This window comes from Cololabis saira, chromosome 4 (genome assembly GCF_033807715.1).
Source record: "Cololabis saira isolate AMF1-May2022 chromosome 4, fColSai1.1, whole genome shotgun sequence".
Lineage (NCBI taxonomy): Eukaryota > Metazoa > Chordata > Actinopteri > Beloniformes > Belonidae > Cololabis > Cololabis saira.
Genome location: NC_084590.1, coordinates 10,625,492 through 10,646,456, shown reverse-complemented (window position 1 = coordinate 10,646,456; position 20,965 = coordinate 10,625,492). Strand labels below are relative to the sequence as shown.

The 20,965-nt window shown below is 38.8% G+C and overlaps 1 protein-coding gene across 2 annotated transcripts in view; it reads left to right on the top strand.

Annotated features, from left to right (window-relative positions):
- The first annotated feature begins 8,991 nt into the window (after window positions 1-8,991).
- Window positions 8,992-20,965, top strand: part of gdpd4a (glycerophosphodiester phosphodiesterase domain containing 4a) — a 43,279-nt gene continuing 31,305 nt past the window's right edge. For both annotated transcript variants that reach the window (XM_061718819.1, XM_061718820.1), the window contains exon 1: window positions 8,992-9,115. The gene's annotated coding sequence lies outside the window, so the exon portion shown is untranslated. The remainder of the gene's footprint in view (window positions 9,116-20,965) is intronic.

Sequence of the window (20,965 nt, the reverse complement as noted above, 5' to 3'; positions counted from 1 at the left end):
TGGAGTCTATCAGTAAGGGTTGTAGATTTAGGAAACGATTGACATTGAAATTCTGAGCCTTCTCCAGCTCGACTGTGCCTTTAACAAACAACCTCGCCTTTCCTCCGGGACATCAATGCTCTGCATCCAGAACTACTGAAGTGTTTTACAAGAAGTTTGAATGTTAAAAACAATATCCAAGTGTTCTTTACCTCTGAGGCGGTGACTGAGCTCTTTGGAGATCACAGATTATAATGATGAATATCATACCTGCACCAAAGAGGAATCACAGAGCGGCCATTCAGTGGTGTAGTAGTAGCAGACTGTTTCACACAGCCATCTGAACAATGATGCATAACTGTGGGTCCGAGGACATTAAGCTTTCTTGGGTATAATCTATTGCTTCAGCCATGGTTTCTGTCGCCAATTGACTAATTCAGACCTACAAGAAAGAGTGAGTTTTCTTAGAATACGAATGCAAAGTCTAAGACATCGATACCGGTATGTATTTATTTAGCTAGCTCATTGAGCCAGTAATGTTAGCTAGCCACTAACGTTAGCTAATCCCAGCAACTAGCTGGCTAACATGAGCTAGTTAGGCTTCTTTTAGTGATCAAAAATGCTAAAATATATACTGTGATTATTTAAACTACATAACACATGTCACATTATCAAAATATACACTGGACATGACTTTACCTGTTAGCTGTCTCATGTTTCCGATCAGCCGTTCTGAGAAGTGTGAGAAAAGCTAAGCTTGGGGGGTGGGGTGATATTGGGGATGGCGAAGGTTCCATTCCAGCACATTTGATACATTTTACCTCAAAACAAAATACAAAGTAAGTAAAAGTAGTGTAATAATAATAATAATAATAATAATAATAATAATAATAATAATAATAACTGCATTTATTCATAGTTAAAAACAACTATATTTGCAATATCTAAGCAGTTTCTTCACATTACATCTCAATTCTGAATATGGCATCGAATTGCCCATGTAGGAAAACTTACAAAAGCACTTTCAATTCATGTTTGTACCTTGTTTAGTCAAAAAGATATACTGAAAAATAGATTTCAGGATTTCAGCGGCCATGTTGGATTTCTCAATTTTGAAGCATTTTGGAACATTTTTGAGCTTCATATACAGCAGATTTGGATTCAGCACTCCTTAATACCCCTAGAAATGTTGTATATTATAAATATTCACAAAATGCCTTCAGCACTTTAAATAAGCACATTTTCAGAAATTCTGCCTAGACTATTAGGACAGACCTACGGAGGTGAAGGATGCTTTCTCCATTACTGAAGGTCCCATCATCACTTATGCACTGTAATAAAACTGTTTCAGGTTGCAGTTGTGCTGTTACCTTGGCGACCCCAGCCTTATTTACCACATTCAGCCTATTATGATTAAAGGTTCACTGTGTCTCCATGGCAACGCTCTGCGTAACAGTTACATAAGCAAGCTGTCTGTCCGTTTGTTGATGTCTGTGTTTGCAGTCAAGGTGGATTTGTTCCTCTTCTGTTGTCACTCCAACACTCATTTGTGCTGTGAATGTTATCAGAGCTTGTGTTCATTTCTGGAAGCATCCCTTTCTTCATATCCAGGCACTGACTCCCATGCCTGGAAGCTGCCCAGCTGAACCACAGATGAGATTTGAGCAGACCTGTCTCATGCACGGGGCAGCCAGGCTTCAAGGTTGCTGTTCCTCACTAGGAGACATCAGACGGTGAAACACTTTCATCTCAAAGGTCCATTTGGCATCTGTTTTTTTCCCTTACTGCAGTCTTCCTCCACGGATGGATATTGCCCAGTTGTCAGGGATAAACACATTCAGATTGTTTTCTCAGTAGTTCCTGATTTTCATAATGGCAACAAACCTTAGCAATACATTTATTTCATGTGGCTGTGCCCGTTCTGTCTCTCCTAATGCTCTTTTCAGTGGTGGTTTTGATGTTTTCACTTGTTTTCAGCCTGTTTTTTTTTTTATCTTATCTTTATCAAGTCTTGGTTTACATTTGGGGGGACTCTGATTAAACCCTATTAAACCCTATTGCTGCCAGGACCCCATACCGAAGGAGCTAGGACAGAGGTCGGCAACCCAAAATGTTTAAAGAGCCATATTGGACCAAAAACGCAAAAAACTAATATGTCTGGAGCCGCAAAAAATGTCTTTTATAAGCCTTAGAATGAAGGCAACACATGCTGCATGTATCTAGTTATAACTGGGGGAAGATTTTTTTTTCCATTATGCACTCGAGATTAATGTTGAAGTAGAATCTCGAGAAAAAAGTGGAAATGTCGAGAAAAAAGTCAAAATTTCGGAGAAAATAGTCAAAATGTCGAAATTAAAAAAGGAAAAAGGAAGAAAAAAGGAAAAAAAGAATAAAAAAGAAAAAAAGGAAAAAATAAGAAAAAAATGAAAAAAAGTCAAAATGTCGAGAAAAAAGTCGAAATTAATGTTGAAGTACAATCTCGAGAAAAAAGTCGAAATGTTTAGAAAAAAGACGAAATGTCGAGAAAAAAGTTGAAATGTTGAGAAAAAAGTCAAAATTTCGAGAAAAAAGTCAAAATGTTGAGAAAAAAGTTGAAATGTCGAGATTAAAAAGGAAAAAAAAAGAAAAAAAAAAGGGAAAAAAAGGTCAAACATTTTTGAAAAAGCTCCAGGAGCCACTAGGGCGGCGCTAAAGAGCCGCATGTGGCTCTAGAGCCGCGGGTTGCCGACCCCTGAGCTAGGGGAAGATCTGAACTTTTTGATTTTTAAAATTCACTCTGGTGGAGCCAAAGAGTTTTGAAAAAGTGAGATAAACCCACTTTTATGATAAAATTGTGCCTTTAAATTTAATTCTACACTAATGGCAGGGTAGGTTAGTCTAGAAATCTAGATGTACTGCCAGTAAATAAATATTTGCTTTCCATACTTACAGCCTCCTAGATGTGAGTCTGATTGATCAGGCTATGGGCAGATTTCTGGATAACTTCACATCTGCTGATGTTTGAAACAAAACATCTAACTCCTCTTACTCCCTCTCTGCAGGGCTGTCCAAGGAAACATGCCCCGTGATGAACTTTTTGCACCAACATTTACGCTTCTGGGTTAAAGACGAATAAAAAGTAAGAAAAACTGCAGTTCCTCGAATGCCCACTGGGGGCTGGCTCAAAAAGGGAGCCAATCTCTATCAACTTCCAAGTTAAACTGACCAACTGGTTCTCACCAAGCGTCAACCATCTAACGGTCATGCAGAACTCAGATTCATTGCAGTTCCTCGACTGGCTCCAAAAGTGAGCCCACTTCCGTTGACTGCCATGTTAAAATGTCCAACTTTAGAGCAGAAATAAACGCATTTACAGCCTGGTTCAAAAACCCATGTTGGTCTCAAATGTTTGATTTCATATCCATGACAACTCTGGGGTAAGTCATTTTTTTAATACCCCGCCAGGAGTATTTAATTCAAACAGTGAGTTACTTTCCAATATTAATGATTGATTTGATTGATTTGTCAGCCAAAAGCGACTGTCATTTTTGATTTCACACCAAGAAAATGTTAATAGCTCTATTCTACTGTAAATATCTAACTCCAGACTGGAGATGGTAGCCAAAGCTATCTTTGATTGACACATAGTGGGCGTACTTCCAGAGCAACATGACTGTACCTTGTACAATGAAAAATGGGTTTCAAAATAACTTCAGAAAACAGTGGGTCACATGCTTATACAGGTTAGGGTTTTCACGATGCTTTCGGTCTCCACAGCTAGAATTTGTGTCTGGGTGACTTTTTTTTTTCCTTTTTTGCATAAAATTACGGGTGTGGACTTTTAATTGGCGGCAAGCACAGCCAATGGCTAGCAGTCATCATCTTGCTGCGTAGCTATCAGCACTGTATTGACTTCTGAGCATCGCCCCTACACTGGGAATAAAGTATTTTAAAGAGAACATATTTTGTTGTGCTGTTAATTTTACTGTCAGACTGCTGTTACCGGCTGTGACTTGACCTGGAAGGGTCTAAAGACAAATCTTAGCCTCGACCAGACAACATGTGCTAACGTGGAGGTGCTGTTGCAAATGTTTGGTTGAAGGAGCCAGTTGTCATCCATCAGGCCACGATGCCAATAGACTTGCCCTACTACAGCGGGTCTAACCCCAGAAACTGCAGGCCAAGTGAACGCAGCTCTGCCAGTCCGTGTTTCAGCTCCGGCTTTGAATTAATGTAAAGTCATACTAATTGAGAGCGGAGTGGCCTAGTGGTTAGGGCTTTCGGCTCAATATCCGAAGGTCGCAGGTTCATGGCATCACTTTGTGCAAAAGATGCTTTACTCTGGGCTTTCCTCACTTCACCCAGGTGTATGAATTGGTACCTAGCTTTGCTAGGGGAAGTATCCAGCGATAGACTAGTAGCGTCCTGTCCTGGAGTGGTTACCACCTGTTCGTTTGCGCTACAGAAACCGGAGATAAACACCGGCTCTATGGGCCACAAGGCTCGAAAAGGACATACTTACTTATACAAACTAATTAGCATCATAAGTTAGCATAAGCTAAATCAGACAAGCTAAATGGTGTTCTAGCTGGCTTTCAAGGAAAACGTAGCCTAAAGGTGAAGTGTTCCTTCCCTGTCTCATGAGCATGGACCCTTGTTGGTTGTTTGTCATGGTTTGTTTCTGGTTTATGGAGCCAAGGCTGTGTATTAAGACCTTTTTTGTTTGTTTGTTTGAGTGTTTTATAGTATCCTCACATGATTGGAAACTAGTGAGGACATATTCACAGAATGGGACAAAAGCTGTTACTGGTAAAAAAAAAAAAAAACCCCCACAAAAAAAAAAAACTGTAGAGTTGCTTACTCTGCCTTTATTAAGTGAATTTGGAACATTGCCTCTATTTTTTTTCTGGGATGTATATATGTCTGTGTCTTGAACCTGGATAACATCACAGAGCAATTAAGGCTTGGAGATGATTCCTAGTCCCCACTATAAATCTAAACTTCATCCTAAAATTCACATAAACTCATTAAACCCTGTTTACAAATGAATAACCTTTGTGGGGAATGGTGTTCAAAGAGCAAAAGCCAGGCACATAAGAACTGAAATCCTTTTGATGGATATGGACATCATAAATAACAACTAAATCTGGCATATATTTCTTCCCAAATAAACCACATATCAACATAGTAATTGCACATATCTGTGCCAAGAAGGTAAGACTCTTCTCTTCTTTTCTCTCTCTCTCTCTCCCTCATGGAGAACAGAAAGTGATCAAATTTGTTTTTTTCCGTGTGGACACACATTTCCTCAGTGAGTTCCATCTTTTTGAGACAGCATGTGATTGTTGTCCACCGCTGATTTGGCCACTGTCCCGTGTCCCATGAGCCAGAAAAAGATGACTAAATGTGTCCCAGGGAATAATTGGATTTGGATCGGTAGATTTAATTTGGTTGCTTGATATCACACTTTGTTTTAAGTAATCTTTTATAGTTTTTTCCCCTGTGCACTCTCTGTTTCTGCAATGATGCATTTTAGAGTAATTATATAAACAGAGTTTATAACAACATGGATAATGCTTTTTCATCTCCACAATAATTGCAATTCTCATCGCTCTCATTTGTTTCTGATATACTTCTTTTGCTCACAGGTTCTACGTAGTTTCCCCAGATACACCTGCCTGCTGCAGAACATGTCAGTGCTCCATAACCAGACCCCCCACCCCCAAACAGAAGTGAGTGCAGTGTTGCAGATAACAGTGATTGAAATTCATATCAGGAAAGGCTTGGCTGCAGTTACGTAACATAAGCTGTAGCCTGATATTTCCCTGTGTTTGGGAATGTCTTCTGCTCCGGCGCCAGCAGGAACTTATCACTCTCCTATGTCATGAAATGGATTGACATCACAAAACAGCACCAGCACTCATGCAAAACAGATGTGAGCATTTTTCTTTATCACAAACATTTGATGACGCATGGCTGTTGTTTCATGTCTGTGATAAAATCTTATTTTCATGCTGAGCATTGTAGAGTTTGCCGTTATTACAGAACAGATTGAATAGAAGAAAACATTGACTTATATCTTCTGGGCATTTGGACATTTCTGGTTTTTGTACTTTGGTATTACTGTAATGCTTGGGAGTTGGAGTGGAGTTACTGCTCCGTCACTTCCAGAGCCAGCTGAGGTGGTTTGGCTTTCTGGTTTGGATAGATGCCCCCGGACCGCTCCCTTGGGAGGTGTTTCGTGCTTGCCTAACCGGGAGGATGCCCCCGGGCAGATCTCTCAGCTGGCCAAGGAGCACATCTGTATTTCCCTGGAAGAGCTGGAGGAGGTAGCCGAGGAGAGGGAGGTCTGCCGCCTCTCAGACCCAGGTTTAGATAAGTGGAAGATGCTGGATGGTGTTACTGAATCAATGGCACATTCGGACACTTTCTATTCATGTCTGCTTGTGATACTGAGAATAATTTGATCTAATTTGGATACTGATCGCCGTTTCAGACATGTTGGCATCATACATTTATTGTAAATCAATCAGAAAGAGGCAAATCCTTTCAACCTCAAGCCTCAAGATGCTCTTATACAAAATTAGTTTGTCATGTAAGTAATCTCCATTTTATCAGTAGCCTATACATCTTTCCAAACACGCACCAAAATATGTCCTCTGCTTCTAACCCATCACTAGTTAGACTAGGAGCACTGGGCTGCCATATTTCCGGCGCTCAGGGAGCAATTATGGGTAAGGGCCTTGCTCAGGGGCCCAAAGTGGTTCATCTTGGTTGCCATCCCGGTGGCTTGAACCTGGGTCTTCCAGACCCAAGCCCTCTGTTACCACTAGTCTACCACTCTCTCAAAATTCTTTATTATTATTATTATTATTATTATTATTATTATTATTATTATTATTATTATTATTATTATTATTATTATTATTATTATTATTATAACATATATAAAGTGGTTTCCCCTCAGCCTGCCAACTCAGAGAAGGAGGAAAGCAACCAAAATCTGCAGTGTCTGTACAGCCGCCCGGATGAGCCGTCCAGTGTGATGTGGATCTACGAGCCGTTCAGATTCTGCTCCCGTCGTTACATAACGTCGGGACCGATGCGTGAAACCACGCCCACAACTAACTCTGGCCGAAACAACAACAACAACTCCGCCGGCCGGAGCTTCCGCCATTTTTTCGTAGCAGTGTATCTCGTCATTCAGGCAGCCAATCAGCACAGAGCCTCATTATCATAGCCCCGCCCACTCAGAATCCTGCATAGATAATGAGGTTAGAGACTGGGAAGATAAAGACATGGCTCAGAGGCTGAATTTCTAATTTATTTAGCAAAAACAATCAAAAGCTTGTTTTTAAGACATTCAAGGCCTGTTTAAAATAGGTATTAGATGCCATAATAGGTCCCCTTTAAGTGATCTGAGTGGACTATGTAAGGTAACACTGTACAGCTGTGCAGACTTCCCGTTTTTGTTTGGGGCCTCATTGTTCTTTTGAAACTTTCTTGAGTTTCTTTCCACCAGACATGAATATTCTCAGTTCCTCTTGAACTAAAAATGTCATGATTCACCTCTACCCCTGATGTTTGTTTCCTCCCACACACACTGTGTACAAACAATCAGTATCTGTCAAAAATTATCAATAAAATGCTGATGCAGCAAAAGAGGAACTACCGAAGCATTTCGTGAGGAGCATCCATAGAGAGCCGTGTTGCTCTGCAAAGCTCTGACTATTGCTTCCCCTTCTGCAGAGGCACATTTTAAAAATCATTTCCAACAGTCTTTGGGGTCTTCCTTTGTTACGAACTGGGTTTGATGTTGATTTAAACCTAACAACTATCAGGAGATATTCGATCATACGTTGGCACTGTTTTGTACGGAGCCCCTCTGGTGACATTTGAAAAAAATAAAATAATGCGTGGCCACGCATTAATAACTTGTGGCCACGAGATAATCAATGCGTGGCCATGAGATAATTAATGCGTGGCCACGAGTTATTAATGCATGGCCACGCATTATTTTATTTTTGTAAATGTCACATGTTATTACTACACTCGCCATGACAATACTCTTGCTCTTTAATATAAATAGACTATAACCGTTATTAATGATGATGAATAACCATCCCACCAAGGAAGTTGCATCCACGAAGTCCAGACAGTAGGTTATAATGCCATCCACGAGTAAAATAATGCGTGGGCACGAGTTAATATCTCGTGGCCACGCATTGATTATCTCGTGGCCACGAGTTAATATCTCGTGGCCACGAGTTATTAATGCGTGGCCATGCATTCTTTTATTTTTTTCAAATGTCACCAGAGGGGCTCCGTAGTTTTGTCCTATAATGAGGAACTAAATGAAAAATAATGACAATTTTCAGCTCATTAAATGCTCAGACATTTTTTATTCCATATGTTGCAGACACAGTGGTCAAACCCTATATTGAAAGATTTTTCATATAATGCAGTCAACTAAATTCCTCATATTTTCATTGAGTTTCTTATTCTTCTTTTTTCCTAACTACTATTTAGTGTTTGCTTGTTCGATTATGTTGTATAGGTCGTCAACATGTCTCTTGAACGCATGCCATTCACGCAGCACAGGAGTAATGTTTTTTTATTTTTTTTTTATTTAACATTTTCAAAAAGTACAATGATAACAAATCTTCACATTATGTGATTTCACGTTGAATTAGTAGAAAACTTAATAGAGTCCAGATACTGATTTAATTCACAATGAAAAGTAAAAAAAGAGGGTTTTTTGTGTAAGAATTTGGATTTGTGGATGTGGAATTTTGCAAGGATAATCAACAAATTAATAATAAATGTTTCTTTTGGCTTTTTTATTATTATTAATTTGAAATCAGTTTCAATGCTTTCAGACAGCGGCATTGTAATGTCCGACAGCGAATCGGCCGTAGTGACGTAAGCAACAGGTTGATTGGAGCCGCTGCTCGTGCCCGCGCTGCTGGCTGCGGGCGCGCGCCCGGCCCCCTGGTCCAGCGCTGTGACGTCAGCAGCAGAGAGACGCTGCTCTGCTGCTGCTCGGGACTCCAGCGCTCCCTGCTCGGGACTCGGAGCGGATTTTAAAAAACTAACCCTTAAAACAAACCAACGGAAAAACAAGACGGTGTTGACGGAGAAAATAAACGCCTGCTCGGTAAGGAAACGTCACTTATGTGTTATATGTCATTGAGGCGCTTCAATAGGCAGATACGCGTGGTAAACTGTAAATAACAGTGACTGGGGGTGAATTAAATGTCTTTATTTTGAGGTGTAATGGGAAATTAAATCACTTGAGGACACCAGCGACGGTCGGCTGGTTCAGTTTCTGCGGAATAAAATCGCAGTGATGCGGGATAACATCATGTCTTTTAGGCTTCTAAGCCATATTGCAATTTAAAAACCTGCAAACATCATATCCTGCCTCTCTGCCCAATTAAAATTCACCTGCTTTACCTGTTAATCAAACTGAAGCGATATTTTTATTATGTCAAAGAGCAAACTTTAAGTTATCCCGATATGTTTGTATACACTGCGGAGAGACAGACCTACTTTTTTTACTCTGTTATCATCTTCCCAAACCATTTGTCATGTCTTTCCACTGGTATCAATTATATACTATATAAAGTGTCTTATAGATCCAACAGAGACTGTTAATGGTGATCAATGCCGGTGTTGAGTTTGAAAAGCTTTGTAACATGCCTTTAAATTGCCAAGCGCATGTTAAACACGCATTCTTAGTCCAAAATAATGTCCGGAAATAATGGGTTTATCTAAAAACACTAATTGGCAAAAGAGCATCCCTTCAATCAAAAATATATTTATTTGTATTTATAATATCTGTATGTTTACCTATTAGGGATGGGCGGTATGGACTAAAAAATGTATCACGATACTTTCTGGCATTTATCCCGATAACGATAAAAATGCCGATAAAAAAAATACCAATTCAACTCCACCTTTTTAACTCTAAAAGAATACTAAATGCTACTAAACTACACCAATTAAATTGAATTAATAAAAACCAATTAAATGAGTCCACCTGTACTGCAAAACTGTAATGACTCAAGCTCCTCGCGCTCAGATCCGCCATGTTTGTTACACAAAAACCTCATCAACGGGAATTTCTTTCTTTCTTTCTTTCTTTCTTTCTTTCTTTCTTTCTTTCTTTCTTTCTTCCTTTCTTCCTTTCTTCCTTTCTTCCTTCCTTCCTTCCTTCCTTCCTTCCTTCCTTCCTTCCTTCCTTCCTTCCTTCCTTCCTTCCTTCCTTCCTTCCTTCCTTCACGTACGTTGTGCGTGATTTAACGCAGAGCCATAAATCAGCTTTACACAAAAACGTTCAACAGAGACTGTTAATGGTGATCACTGCCGGTGTTGAGTTTGAAAAGCTTTGGTTTTCCCAGGGGAAACTGTATACCAGCGCTGTTTCCACTAATATATAATAATGGTGTTTGCTGCAATAGTTGAGCTTCACCTCCAGGAGTTGAGTCATAGATCGTTACATATCAGCACTGGGGAAATCTCAAAGTTCAAGAAGATTACAGGCTCTTCGATAGTCCTAGATCGTGCCATATGTTTGCAAATCAGATGTGCAGTTTTTTTTTATTCATTATCTAGTCAAGGTGAGTTTCAGATCTCAGTTTCTGAAAAGCATAAATACATGTTTTAAACATGCTGATGATTTATACTCGTGTTTTATTTTATCATCATTGATATCAAGGAAGGTAACTAGAGGTGTCATAAATCTGAATCACCAACTTAAACAGCTTTGTAGAGATTATTTCATTGGTTTGCTGTTGGGAGTTGATAAATGCACATTTTTCTCCTGCCTGATGGTCAAAGTGTTTACTTGTTTGAATACAAATTTTGTATAAGCAGGATCACCACTTGGGGGATCATTTCTTGTAGTGTAAAGTAGTTGTGATGTCATTATTCTCTTTAATAATTAGGGCCCGAGCACTTCAGTGCGAAGGCCCTATTGTATCTGTAGGAATCTTTGTTTTTTTCTCGAATTTTTCTTCCGACTGAAATGAGGGCCTTTTTGCCCCCCCAAAAGTCACCAAATTTTGCACGCAAGCCCGGCCTGGCAAAATTTTTTATATTTAATGGTTTGCATTAATGGGCATGGCCTAATGGCTCAACAGCGCCCCCTAGAAAACTTTGTGCCTCAAGCCCCACAATACGGTTTGATTTACATGCATGAAAATCGCTACACACCTGTATCATGGCACAACTTAAAGAAAAGTCTCTTGGCGCCATGGCCGAAACCGAACAGGAAGTCGGCCGTTTTGAATTAATCGTGTAATTTTGGCGCAATTTATGCCATTTCTTCGGCCGTTAATGCGGCCCGAACCGTAACGTGCACCCAGGTGTGTTATACATCAAAATGTGTGTCTCCATCCTGCGACGATGTGACCATTCAGTCAGTAGTAGCGACAGGAGGTGTGTGCAAAGGGCAGGGACGCGATTTAAGTCATATTTGATGTGCTATTCAGATAGCAACAAGAGACACCAGCGGTATACAATTTATCATGTCAAAAAAAGAAAAAAGCGCAGGTACACCATAACCATGTCAGTTATAAGAGGTATTTTTAAACTACCTGTCCAGTCATTATTCATTCCCTCAAACTCATGTAGGGTCCTGGAAATTATACATTTATAGATATTATACCTACAAATTACTTGGGTATAACAGCACCCTTTTTCTCATTAACTGATAACTAAATTATTAATTCATTATTTAATAATATAGTAATTTCCCTTCAGGTATGAATAAAGTATATTTGAAATTGAATTATATTAAACAAGGATCTATGAATATGGTAATCAGTACCACCGGCATCTCCACCTGCCTGTCTCGTGTTACTCTGTTCACATTAACACCATAATCTGTTGACAGCGAGCATCAATACTGGCATAAGTCAGCCATGCATGTATGAGTCAGACCAGATCAGCATGGTAATGAAAACACTTTCCATTCCTTCACCTCATACTTAATTCACCAATCAAAATGATAATTCTTTAATCTGAGGCTGCATTCATATTAATATGTTTTAATTAAAAACAAAAAAGCTTTTGTCATGGGCAGCCTTGGCTCCCTCAACTGGTTCCAGCATTTTACCCTCAGAAATGTACAAATTTTGATGCTGACAGCGTTTCAGTCAGCAAGCACAACTGTTGCAGTCTAATGTGGATGAACAAAAACATGAACATTTTCTGACCATGACAGAGTTGCACGGATTCACATTATGATTCGCTTTTCTGGGTTCCTGATAAGCCTGATCTGTATCATGTGACTATATCATTGGGGAATTTAATCAGATCCAGTAGGTAGTGATAATGCAGCTTACAGCCGCTTGCCAACTGCCAATAAAAAAACAAAAAAGAAGATAAGACACAATCAACATGGAGAGGGAACAACAAGCACTCTTTGTTCTAGTTGGCATCAGCTGTTACGCAGTCAGCGTCTATGTTTAGTAACCTTCAACTTAGCATTTGCATAGTAGGAAAGATGTGAGCTGTTGGAATGGTCTTTAAATGTTTTCAGCCTGTTATGTGTGTAAGCCGAGCAATGGACACACGTTTACAGTTGCATAATGTGGATGGAGATGGAGGATTCTCAAAGGTTTTCAGTTGTGTTGGGCTCATGAGTCATGAGCAGCAGGGATTGTTTGGCCGATTGTTTAAAATACAATTGGGAAGCTCTCTTGGGCTTCAAATCTTGGTCCCTGTTGTTACAAGCTACTGTTGCATTTTGCATGTTAAACAAAAGATGAAAAAGTCCAGATTAGTTGACGTTCCATGTAATATTTTGGTTGCAGTCCTGAATCTAGTGTGTTGCCTGTCCTTTTTACACCAACTGAAACAGGGCAGGATGTTGGGCTGCCAATAGCTTGCCTCCTAGGGTACATTTAATTGTGGGTCAGGCCTAATGTAGGCGGTATGATGTGGCACATCCTGGGGGAGATTGTTGATGACCTGAGTGCAAGCCACCAAGGTTTTTTGTTAAAGGAAACAGCTGATCACAGTGACAACAGGCTTGGTAGGCCAACAGATGGGACCGGGCCCAACATGTCGGTGTTGGCCAATATATTCAATGACCTGCAACAGGACCTGCATTCCCAATAGGCTCTCTCGCAGGACTTGATTGGATGTGCATGCTCTTGCACCATAGTACAGCACAGCACTCCACACCACCGGCTACCTGGGACACGAGACTCTTCTCCCCACCTGTCTGACAGTCGACTCCATCCTGCTGATGTGTGTTACATGGTTAACCCGTCCTGACTCTTTCTTTCTTTCTTTCTTTCTTTCTTTCTTTCTTTCTTTCTTTCTTTCTTTCTTTCTTTCTTTCTTTCTTTCTTTCTTTCTTTCTGGCTCATTTCCTTCCTTCCTTCCTTCTTTCCTTCCTTCCTTCCTTCCTTCCTTCCTTCCTTTCCTCTTTCCTTCCTGTACGTTGTGCGTGGATTTAACACAGAACCATAAATCAGCTTTACACAAAAACTTCATCAACAGGAATTTATCGTTTTTACCGCGAGATGACAAATTCTTACCGTGGGGAATTTTTTGGACGGTATATCGTGAACGGTAAAATATCACCCATTCCTATTACCTATCATTTCATGTCACATTATTATTTTTAACTCCTTTACACCTGCCTTTGGTGCTTGCAGGAGAAATGAGTTTCTCCTGGTGGCAGATGCTTCTGTACACAGCGATAAAATGACAAAAGAGAGATTATCATACTGACAACGCAGGTTTTGAATCAGGCATTTCTAAGCTGATGATTCATTGCCACGTTGTGTGTCAGGATTTTTTTCTCATTAGTAACATTGTGTTTTGTTGCTGTTGGCTTTAGTGTGGCGATAACAAACATGAAATTGTTGTTGTTGTTATTATCACTGAGACATGAATTATTATTTCCCCTCATTTGTTTTTGACGTGGTGATTGAGGATGTTCTTGATTGTCATCTCCATCACCTGGTAAAGTGTCTTTAGCTCCGTCTACTATATTAGCGGTTTCTGTCATGACTGTAGTAAGATCCTTTCTTATGGATGGCTGTAGTGCATTTATGTTGCTTTTGGACATAAGAAAACCAATCAATTATGCCTTTTGAAGCTCAGTTGTTGAGGACAAGATAAGGCTGATTCTCCATCTGTAATCACTGCAAAACATTTGGATGAAATGAGTGTTTGGCTAAAAGGCTTCTCATTTTTCTACACTGTGTTTAGAAAATTAAATCAGTCCCCTTCCAGAGACACCCCCCCCCCCCCCCCCCCGCTCCCCCGGCAATGAAAATTGTAGGAAAAAAAAATGGAAGTCACATATGAAATAAAAATTACAGAACCAGAATTCACCCCAGTTTACAGATTGTATTCTGGTTCTTAGTATAGATTTGCATACAGCTTTAATTAAATTGGGCACATTAATCTGAATATTCCCCGTGGTGAAATCCCAGTGCCTCAGTAACAGTAATTTAATCATCACATGTAATTTCCTTCTCACTGATGTTATTCATGATTTCGGTGATGAATAAATATACAGCTGAGTAAATTAACATTTCTTTGCTTGTTGTTTATTTCCAACAACCTGTCATAGCAGAAAGGGACTCAGTATTCCTTTCTGCAAAATCCTGATTTAGCTGCAAAAAATAAGTAAAGTAAATGGCCAAGAAAACTTTTTTCTAGTTTGCTATACTTGGTTTTAAAAACAACCTATTTGTGATTTTTATTTTTTATTTTTTTTAATACCTTAAACAAGAAAGTATTGATTTGATTTGATTCAGGGGAAAGAATAGTTTTGCCTTGAATGCAGTCTTGTCTTGAAGGAGTATCACACTTGCTGGTTTAAAAAGAAAAATCAGTTTTCTTGGACCATTTGAAGCATCGATCATATACACATTGGCCAGTCTTTTGTTTTGATAGGCTTATACAATGACGTTGCTTTTAATTGGTGCTTCTGAGTTTAGTTTTCAGTGTTTTGACATAATGAACTGCTTCATTCCCAGAGAGAATAACGGTCCCATGAAACCTCGATGCCGGGTCATGCCTGGTATTAGTTGTAGTGAGCTCTGGTGTGATGCGTTTGGACGGCGTGTTAACAGTAGGAGCGGACTGCTTTGGATACAGAGGGCTGTATTGTTTTGTGTGTACAGTCAGCTCTGCTCTCTGCCCTTCCTTCCCTCCGTCTGTCTGCAGTATCATTCTCCTGTTCGTGTGTCGCATCTACTCAACAAATATCATCCTAACATTTGTGTTATTGGCATCTACTCATAAATATATCAATATCATGACTTTCACTAATATCAGTTTTCTTTTTAAGAACTATCATTGACATTACCCGTCAGGTTACAGTACATATACAGTCTATTCAGAGAATGCACCAAATCGTAAATACTTTACATTTGTTATGTTTATGCACGTCTCAAAAATAAGGAGAGAATAAAACAAACTATTTTTATACTACACATATTTAACATAAAGTATATCAGTGTCCAATTTGTTTGGAACAAAAAACAAAGATTTCTGTTTAAAAACGGGATTTCTGAAGAAGGCGGGAATAAGAATATTTATTTTGAGAGAAGATTCAATTTGTATTTTTTTCAAGCCACTGTTTTGATATGTAAAATATGTGCATACTTTCATGGTTGATATTACTTATTCATATTGGAATTTTTAAAACAATAATCCAAGAGAAGGTTGTGAGAAAAGTGCAAGATACTTAAGTATAATACTTCAACCAATGTGACATATTGGTAGAAGTTAAGATGAGTATCTGTTTAGGTTGCAGCTGCCCTTTTAACTAAAATGTTAATTATTAGGTAGTAAGTTAGTACAAGACTACATCCATCCAGGTCTGTCCAGTTACACTGCGCTCTTAGCCTTCCAATGAATCCCACTTTGTTTAGGTGTGTGTGTGTGTGTGTGTGTGTGTGTGTGTGTGTGTGTGTGTGTGTGTGTGTGTGTGTGTGTGTGTGTGTGTGTGTGTGTGTGTGTGTGTGTGTGTGTGTGTGTGTGTGTGTGTGTGTGTGTGTGTGTGTGTGTGTGTGTGTGTGTGTGTGTGTGTGGGTCACAAAGACTGGTGTCATCAGCTGACTAATTGGTGCAGTTTGAAACAGTTGTTTTGTAATTCAGTTTTAGAGCAAATGCAGCATTATTATTGTTTGACTCTTTAGCACTAACTGTTTTTAGAAACAGGGTCACCACCAAAAAGTGTGACTTCACTTCTTCATTTAGTTTTCACTTCTGTTGTTCTACATGTGTGATAACTCTTTCTTCGAGTTTATTTAACTTGTTATATTTCCAGTACAGTGGCTCACTTCCCTTCCACTTGTTATATACACTTGTTATATACACTTGAAATAAGTTCTCAGCACTGATCTGCTGCCCGTTCCTCCACCTCCTACGGAATTTCACCCGTCCAGTTATCGCATTTAAAGCTTAAATCCATGTGACAAGCTGCTGTTAGACTGATGTAACAAAAGTTACAAATGTGCAAGTTGGTTGATAATCCAGGTTATGTTTTGGGTGCAGCATATAAATGTTGATGAAGTTAACATTGTCATTGTTTTCGTTTATTTATGTCTAAATAAACTTCCACATGCATTTTATACTTTCATGTATAAATGATGACGTTTTTTAACATTCAGGGAAGCTGATAGCCAGAAAATGGTGCAACTTTTTATTCATTTGTTTTTTAAACCTTTTTTTTTTTTTAAATAAACAAGGATGAGTTGATTAATCAGTGTTATCAATAACTCTGATCAATAGTCTGATCACAGTAATGTAATGAGATCTTTTCCTTGCTTTTTTAGTTTTATGCTTTCATTTTCATTTTAAAATGATCTGTCTTTACAGCACTTTTTGCTACATTAAGTTATAGAATATAAAATCTGATTGTGCTCAAGGTTAGCATTACCTACCCTATGAAAGGGTTGTAACTTAATTGTCCGCTGAGTAATATAAAATTGGTTTGGAGCAAGGCCCCCTTCCCTGTTGCTACTGAGCAAGAGGATGTTCTTCACCATAACATCGTTGCAGTACAGCTGTCAGATTGAGTTGTTACTATATCCATTGATTATATGAGAGTGAGTGGGGCTCTGTGTGGTCCTTATGGTGCAAAATCAATGTTAAACAAATTAAAGACTGACCAATGGGTATGAAGCAAATGCTTAACAATTGATCATAAAAAATAAGCTGAGATATCTTTGTGAGCACATTTTCATATTAAAAGAAGGCAGCCAGACTGTCTTGCAGCAATTTGCTTTATCTATTTATTTGCATTGGCAGAAAAGGGCACTATGCAGAGGTGCAGCTCGGCGCTCTAATCAAAGATGACTCTCACAATAAGCTTGTCCGGCATCGGCCCCTCGGGCTCCCAGGATGCAATAAGAGAGTGGTCCGTGTGAATAGGTGCCTTTTTTTCCCAGTTATACTGCTTCCTGTTGGGTTATAATTTTATTCTTGGCAGGCATACGTAGCAGTCAGCGATCCTGTCAGATGTAATGGAGCTGAGCACTCAAGTGAGACCTAACAAATTGCCGACATTCTCTCTACTCAGCTGCCTTAAGAAGTCGAGTAGCCGCGCTTTTTTGGAGGGAAATCGTTGCGACATATGCCATTTATAAGATAGCCATGAGAACATGTTGTAGGTTGGTTTTTAATTTAGGTTCGACCACATCGTGAAAATTTGATCTCTGGATCATGTTTTTTTTTTTGTTTTGGCCGTCCATGTAATCAGTCTAGTCTGCTGTCGGTGTATTTTCAAGCCCTGAGTGGGGGGTCTGAAGTCAAAAAGATGCTTGTAATGCATTTGAATCAACTTCTCAACTTCTCAACATCTTAGTCAATGTAAACAGAGAAAAACTAAAATCACGCAACAGACCTACCAATAGAGGTGGGTGCAATTCATCGATGTGTCGATGCATCGCGATGCGTTACGTGACGATTTGGAATCGATTAATTAAAAAGGAAAAAAAAAATGTTTTTCTTTTTTTTTTTAAGTTATCCTATCCAGATGCCAGACTGAATAAGCTGCTGAATCATTTCATTTTCAAGAATGCACATTTCTTATTGTTCACTTGAAATATGGCAGATATGTTTACACTAAATAAATTTGATGGAAGTACATATCTTGTTTACTTGAATTAATGAACTCATTAAATCCAGGGCTTGACCGTTTTCAGTGTTTTCCGCCAATAGAGGGCGCTCTCATGCAAGTGCAGCTTTCCCTGGTCAAAGTTAAGTAAGTCAAAGAGCAAATGTTTACATAGTCATAAAATAAATTATTTTGTGTCTTTGAAAAATACATGTCACATGTTCAAACAACCTTGTTATTTACTTAATGAGTGTTGTTAGAGGGAACTGAGTTAATTGATTGGCTATTTATTTACAAATGTAGCCACAGATGAAGACAAAATCAATCTTGTATGGAAAAAAGCATAAAAAATCACAATAATCGAAGAATCGTGGCACCAATAATCGAATCGAATCGAATCGACAATCGTTATAATCGAAGAATCGAAGCTCCAATAATCGAAATCGAATCGTGAGGTACCCTTGTTTGCACACCCCTACCTACCAATGATTGGGTCAAGTTTGAAGACAAAGGAAACTGACTGTTCCAACCAAGTGGAGTGATTTCAAGTTCACAGTCCGTCACTGTGCTTTATATAATATTTGCCTGCTGCATAAAACAATTGTTGGGCGTCTTAGTAGTTGAAATTTGTTACAGTAGCAAGTCTTAGAAAAATTAAGTAAGTAGGTCAGTTGGCCCACATTGATGATGAATCTGTCTTTTGTGTTTGACCTAAATATGGTCAAGTACTTGGTGTCAGCAGAGGATAAAGGCAGACTTTGTTCTCTAAACACTTTCTCAACAATTCATCCCGTTGGAAAGTAGAGCAAGGATTGTGGCAACTGGAACAGTTTTGAAAAAAAGGATTCATTTCTTTATTTCCTGGATCATAAGAGGCACCTGTACAGAAAATACGCTTTTGTCAAGCCGTCAGTGTTGTGAACAATGCAGCTTCTGCTGGCATCGTGAACAGTTTGTTCTCAAATTCATAGTGTCCTTTCCTGCAAAATATTTAATTCGATTAAACTTCTTTTGTTAAGACCTATCGACCAATAATTGAATCAATTCCCTTGTACCATAGTGAGGTCTGCTGGCCACCTACAAACCAGAATTTTAAACAGAGAGATGAACAAACACTTAAAATTATACACACAGGTTTTGAAATTCATCCAACGAGCATAAATAAAATGCACTTTTGATCTAGTCTTACGACTGTTGTGGGTGGAAACGGTGCCTGGGGTCGTCTGTGATAGAAGAGTAGCAGCAAGAGTAAAGGGCAGTGTTGACAAGACTGAGACCAGAGCATTGGTAGAAGGACGCTGAAGATGGAGCTGCCAAGCAGATCAACAACCAGGATTGACTAAAGGAGACATATCAGGATGTAGTTGAAGAGGACATGCAGTTGTTTGGCGTGACAGAGGAAGGTAGGGCAAATAATGTAAACTTATGATCTGCTCTGGCAAATCCTAAACAGAAAAGCCAAAGTTTTTTTTTTTTTTTTTGTTTATTTCAGTCATTTCCAAATTAAGAATTCAAATAAAAAAGAAATAAAAAAAAAAGAAAACGACAAATAAACTTTAAGTTAATGCTAACATTGCATTAGACCAAAATATATAAACAAAACAAGAGGTGTAGGCTGAAGCTTAGCCTTAGCTTATTACCGTTTTATAATCAATTTCTGTCAGCTCCTATGTATACTGATACAGAGCAGTAAATCAATTAAAAGAAAAACATTTCATATACTTTTTGTATATTAAAAACATTCAATATACTGCATAAACCTATTATCTATTTAAGTTTTGACACTTACATAAACACTCATACAATATGATCATACTTAATGAGCATCTTGTTCAATATTTTTTTTAATATTTGGTATGTACTGCACTCTTTAATTTCCATTTCCAAAACATTCCACAGATTAACCCCATAAACTGAAACACATCTTTGTTTTACATCCGTTCTGTTCTTTGTTTTTGTGAACATACAGCTTCCTCTCAATCATATACACTTTGTCTTTGCTGAAACAGCTTCTGGATACAGTTTGGCAACAGATTATTATAAGCCTTGTGCTGTGATATTTTGAAATCAACAAGTTCATTAAATGTGAGCAATTAATAAATAATGTATTTGTTGGTTCCCGATAATCATCTCTGTTGATAACTCTGATTGCTCTTTTTTGGAGCAAGTTATCAAAGTATACACTCAGTGATCATACCTTGGTCTTTGAGCTGATGTTTTGTTGTTCTGACGCACCTTGTTCAAATTAATGAATCATTAACAGACGTGTTCAGAGTTTGATGGTAAGTCACATAATTAGAGACAATCATCTGATATTTACTAGGTCACTGGTCTTATTACACTGTGGTATCATTTGTTTCAAACAATGCAAGTCAAAATCAACAACAACTAAGTACATGCTTCCATATAAACTGAGAAGGTGAGGAGCAGCGAGGTGCTGATAATTAGATGCACATAAGTAATCATCAGCAAGAACAGGTTCTTACTAACATTGTTGTTCAGAAATACTCAGGAAATCAGAGAGAGGCGCATATGGCAAAGCTCCCACCTCCCCGTCTGTTGCTGGGATCAGAGCAGGGCTGCCTGACTGAAGCGGTGACAATCACTGGCTTATCTGCATCCCATCACGGCCGTGGCGCTGCAGAGGTTGAGTGAATGTAGCCCCGGGCTTACAGCTTAAAAGGCCAAGACCTTTGCACTACTGTATGATTTGTGTGCTTGCTTGGAGTTTGTCCCACCTTTTGAAAAGATGGCAGTCAAAATGCGTTTAAATTGATCATCATTCTGTAATGATCTTAATCACTAACTGCAGTGAAAATAGAAATGTTTTCGAAAAAGGACGTCATCAAGTTTCATCAGTTATCAGAATAGCTCTTTCAGTGGGAAAAAGGGAAAATTGATGGACGACAT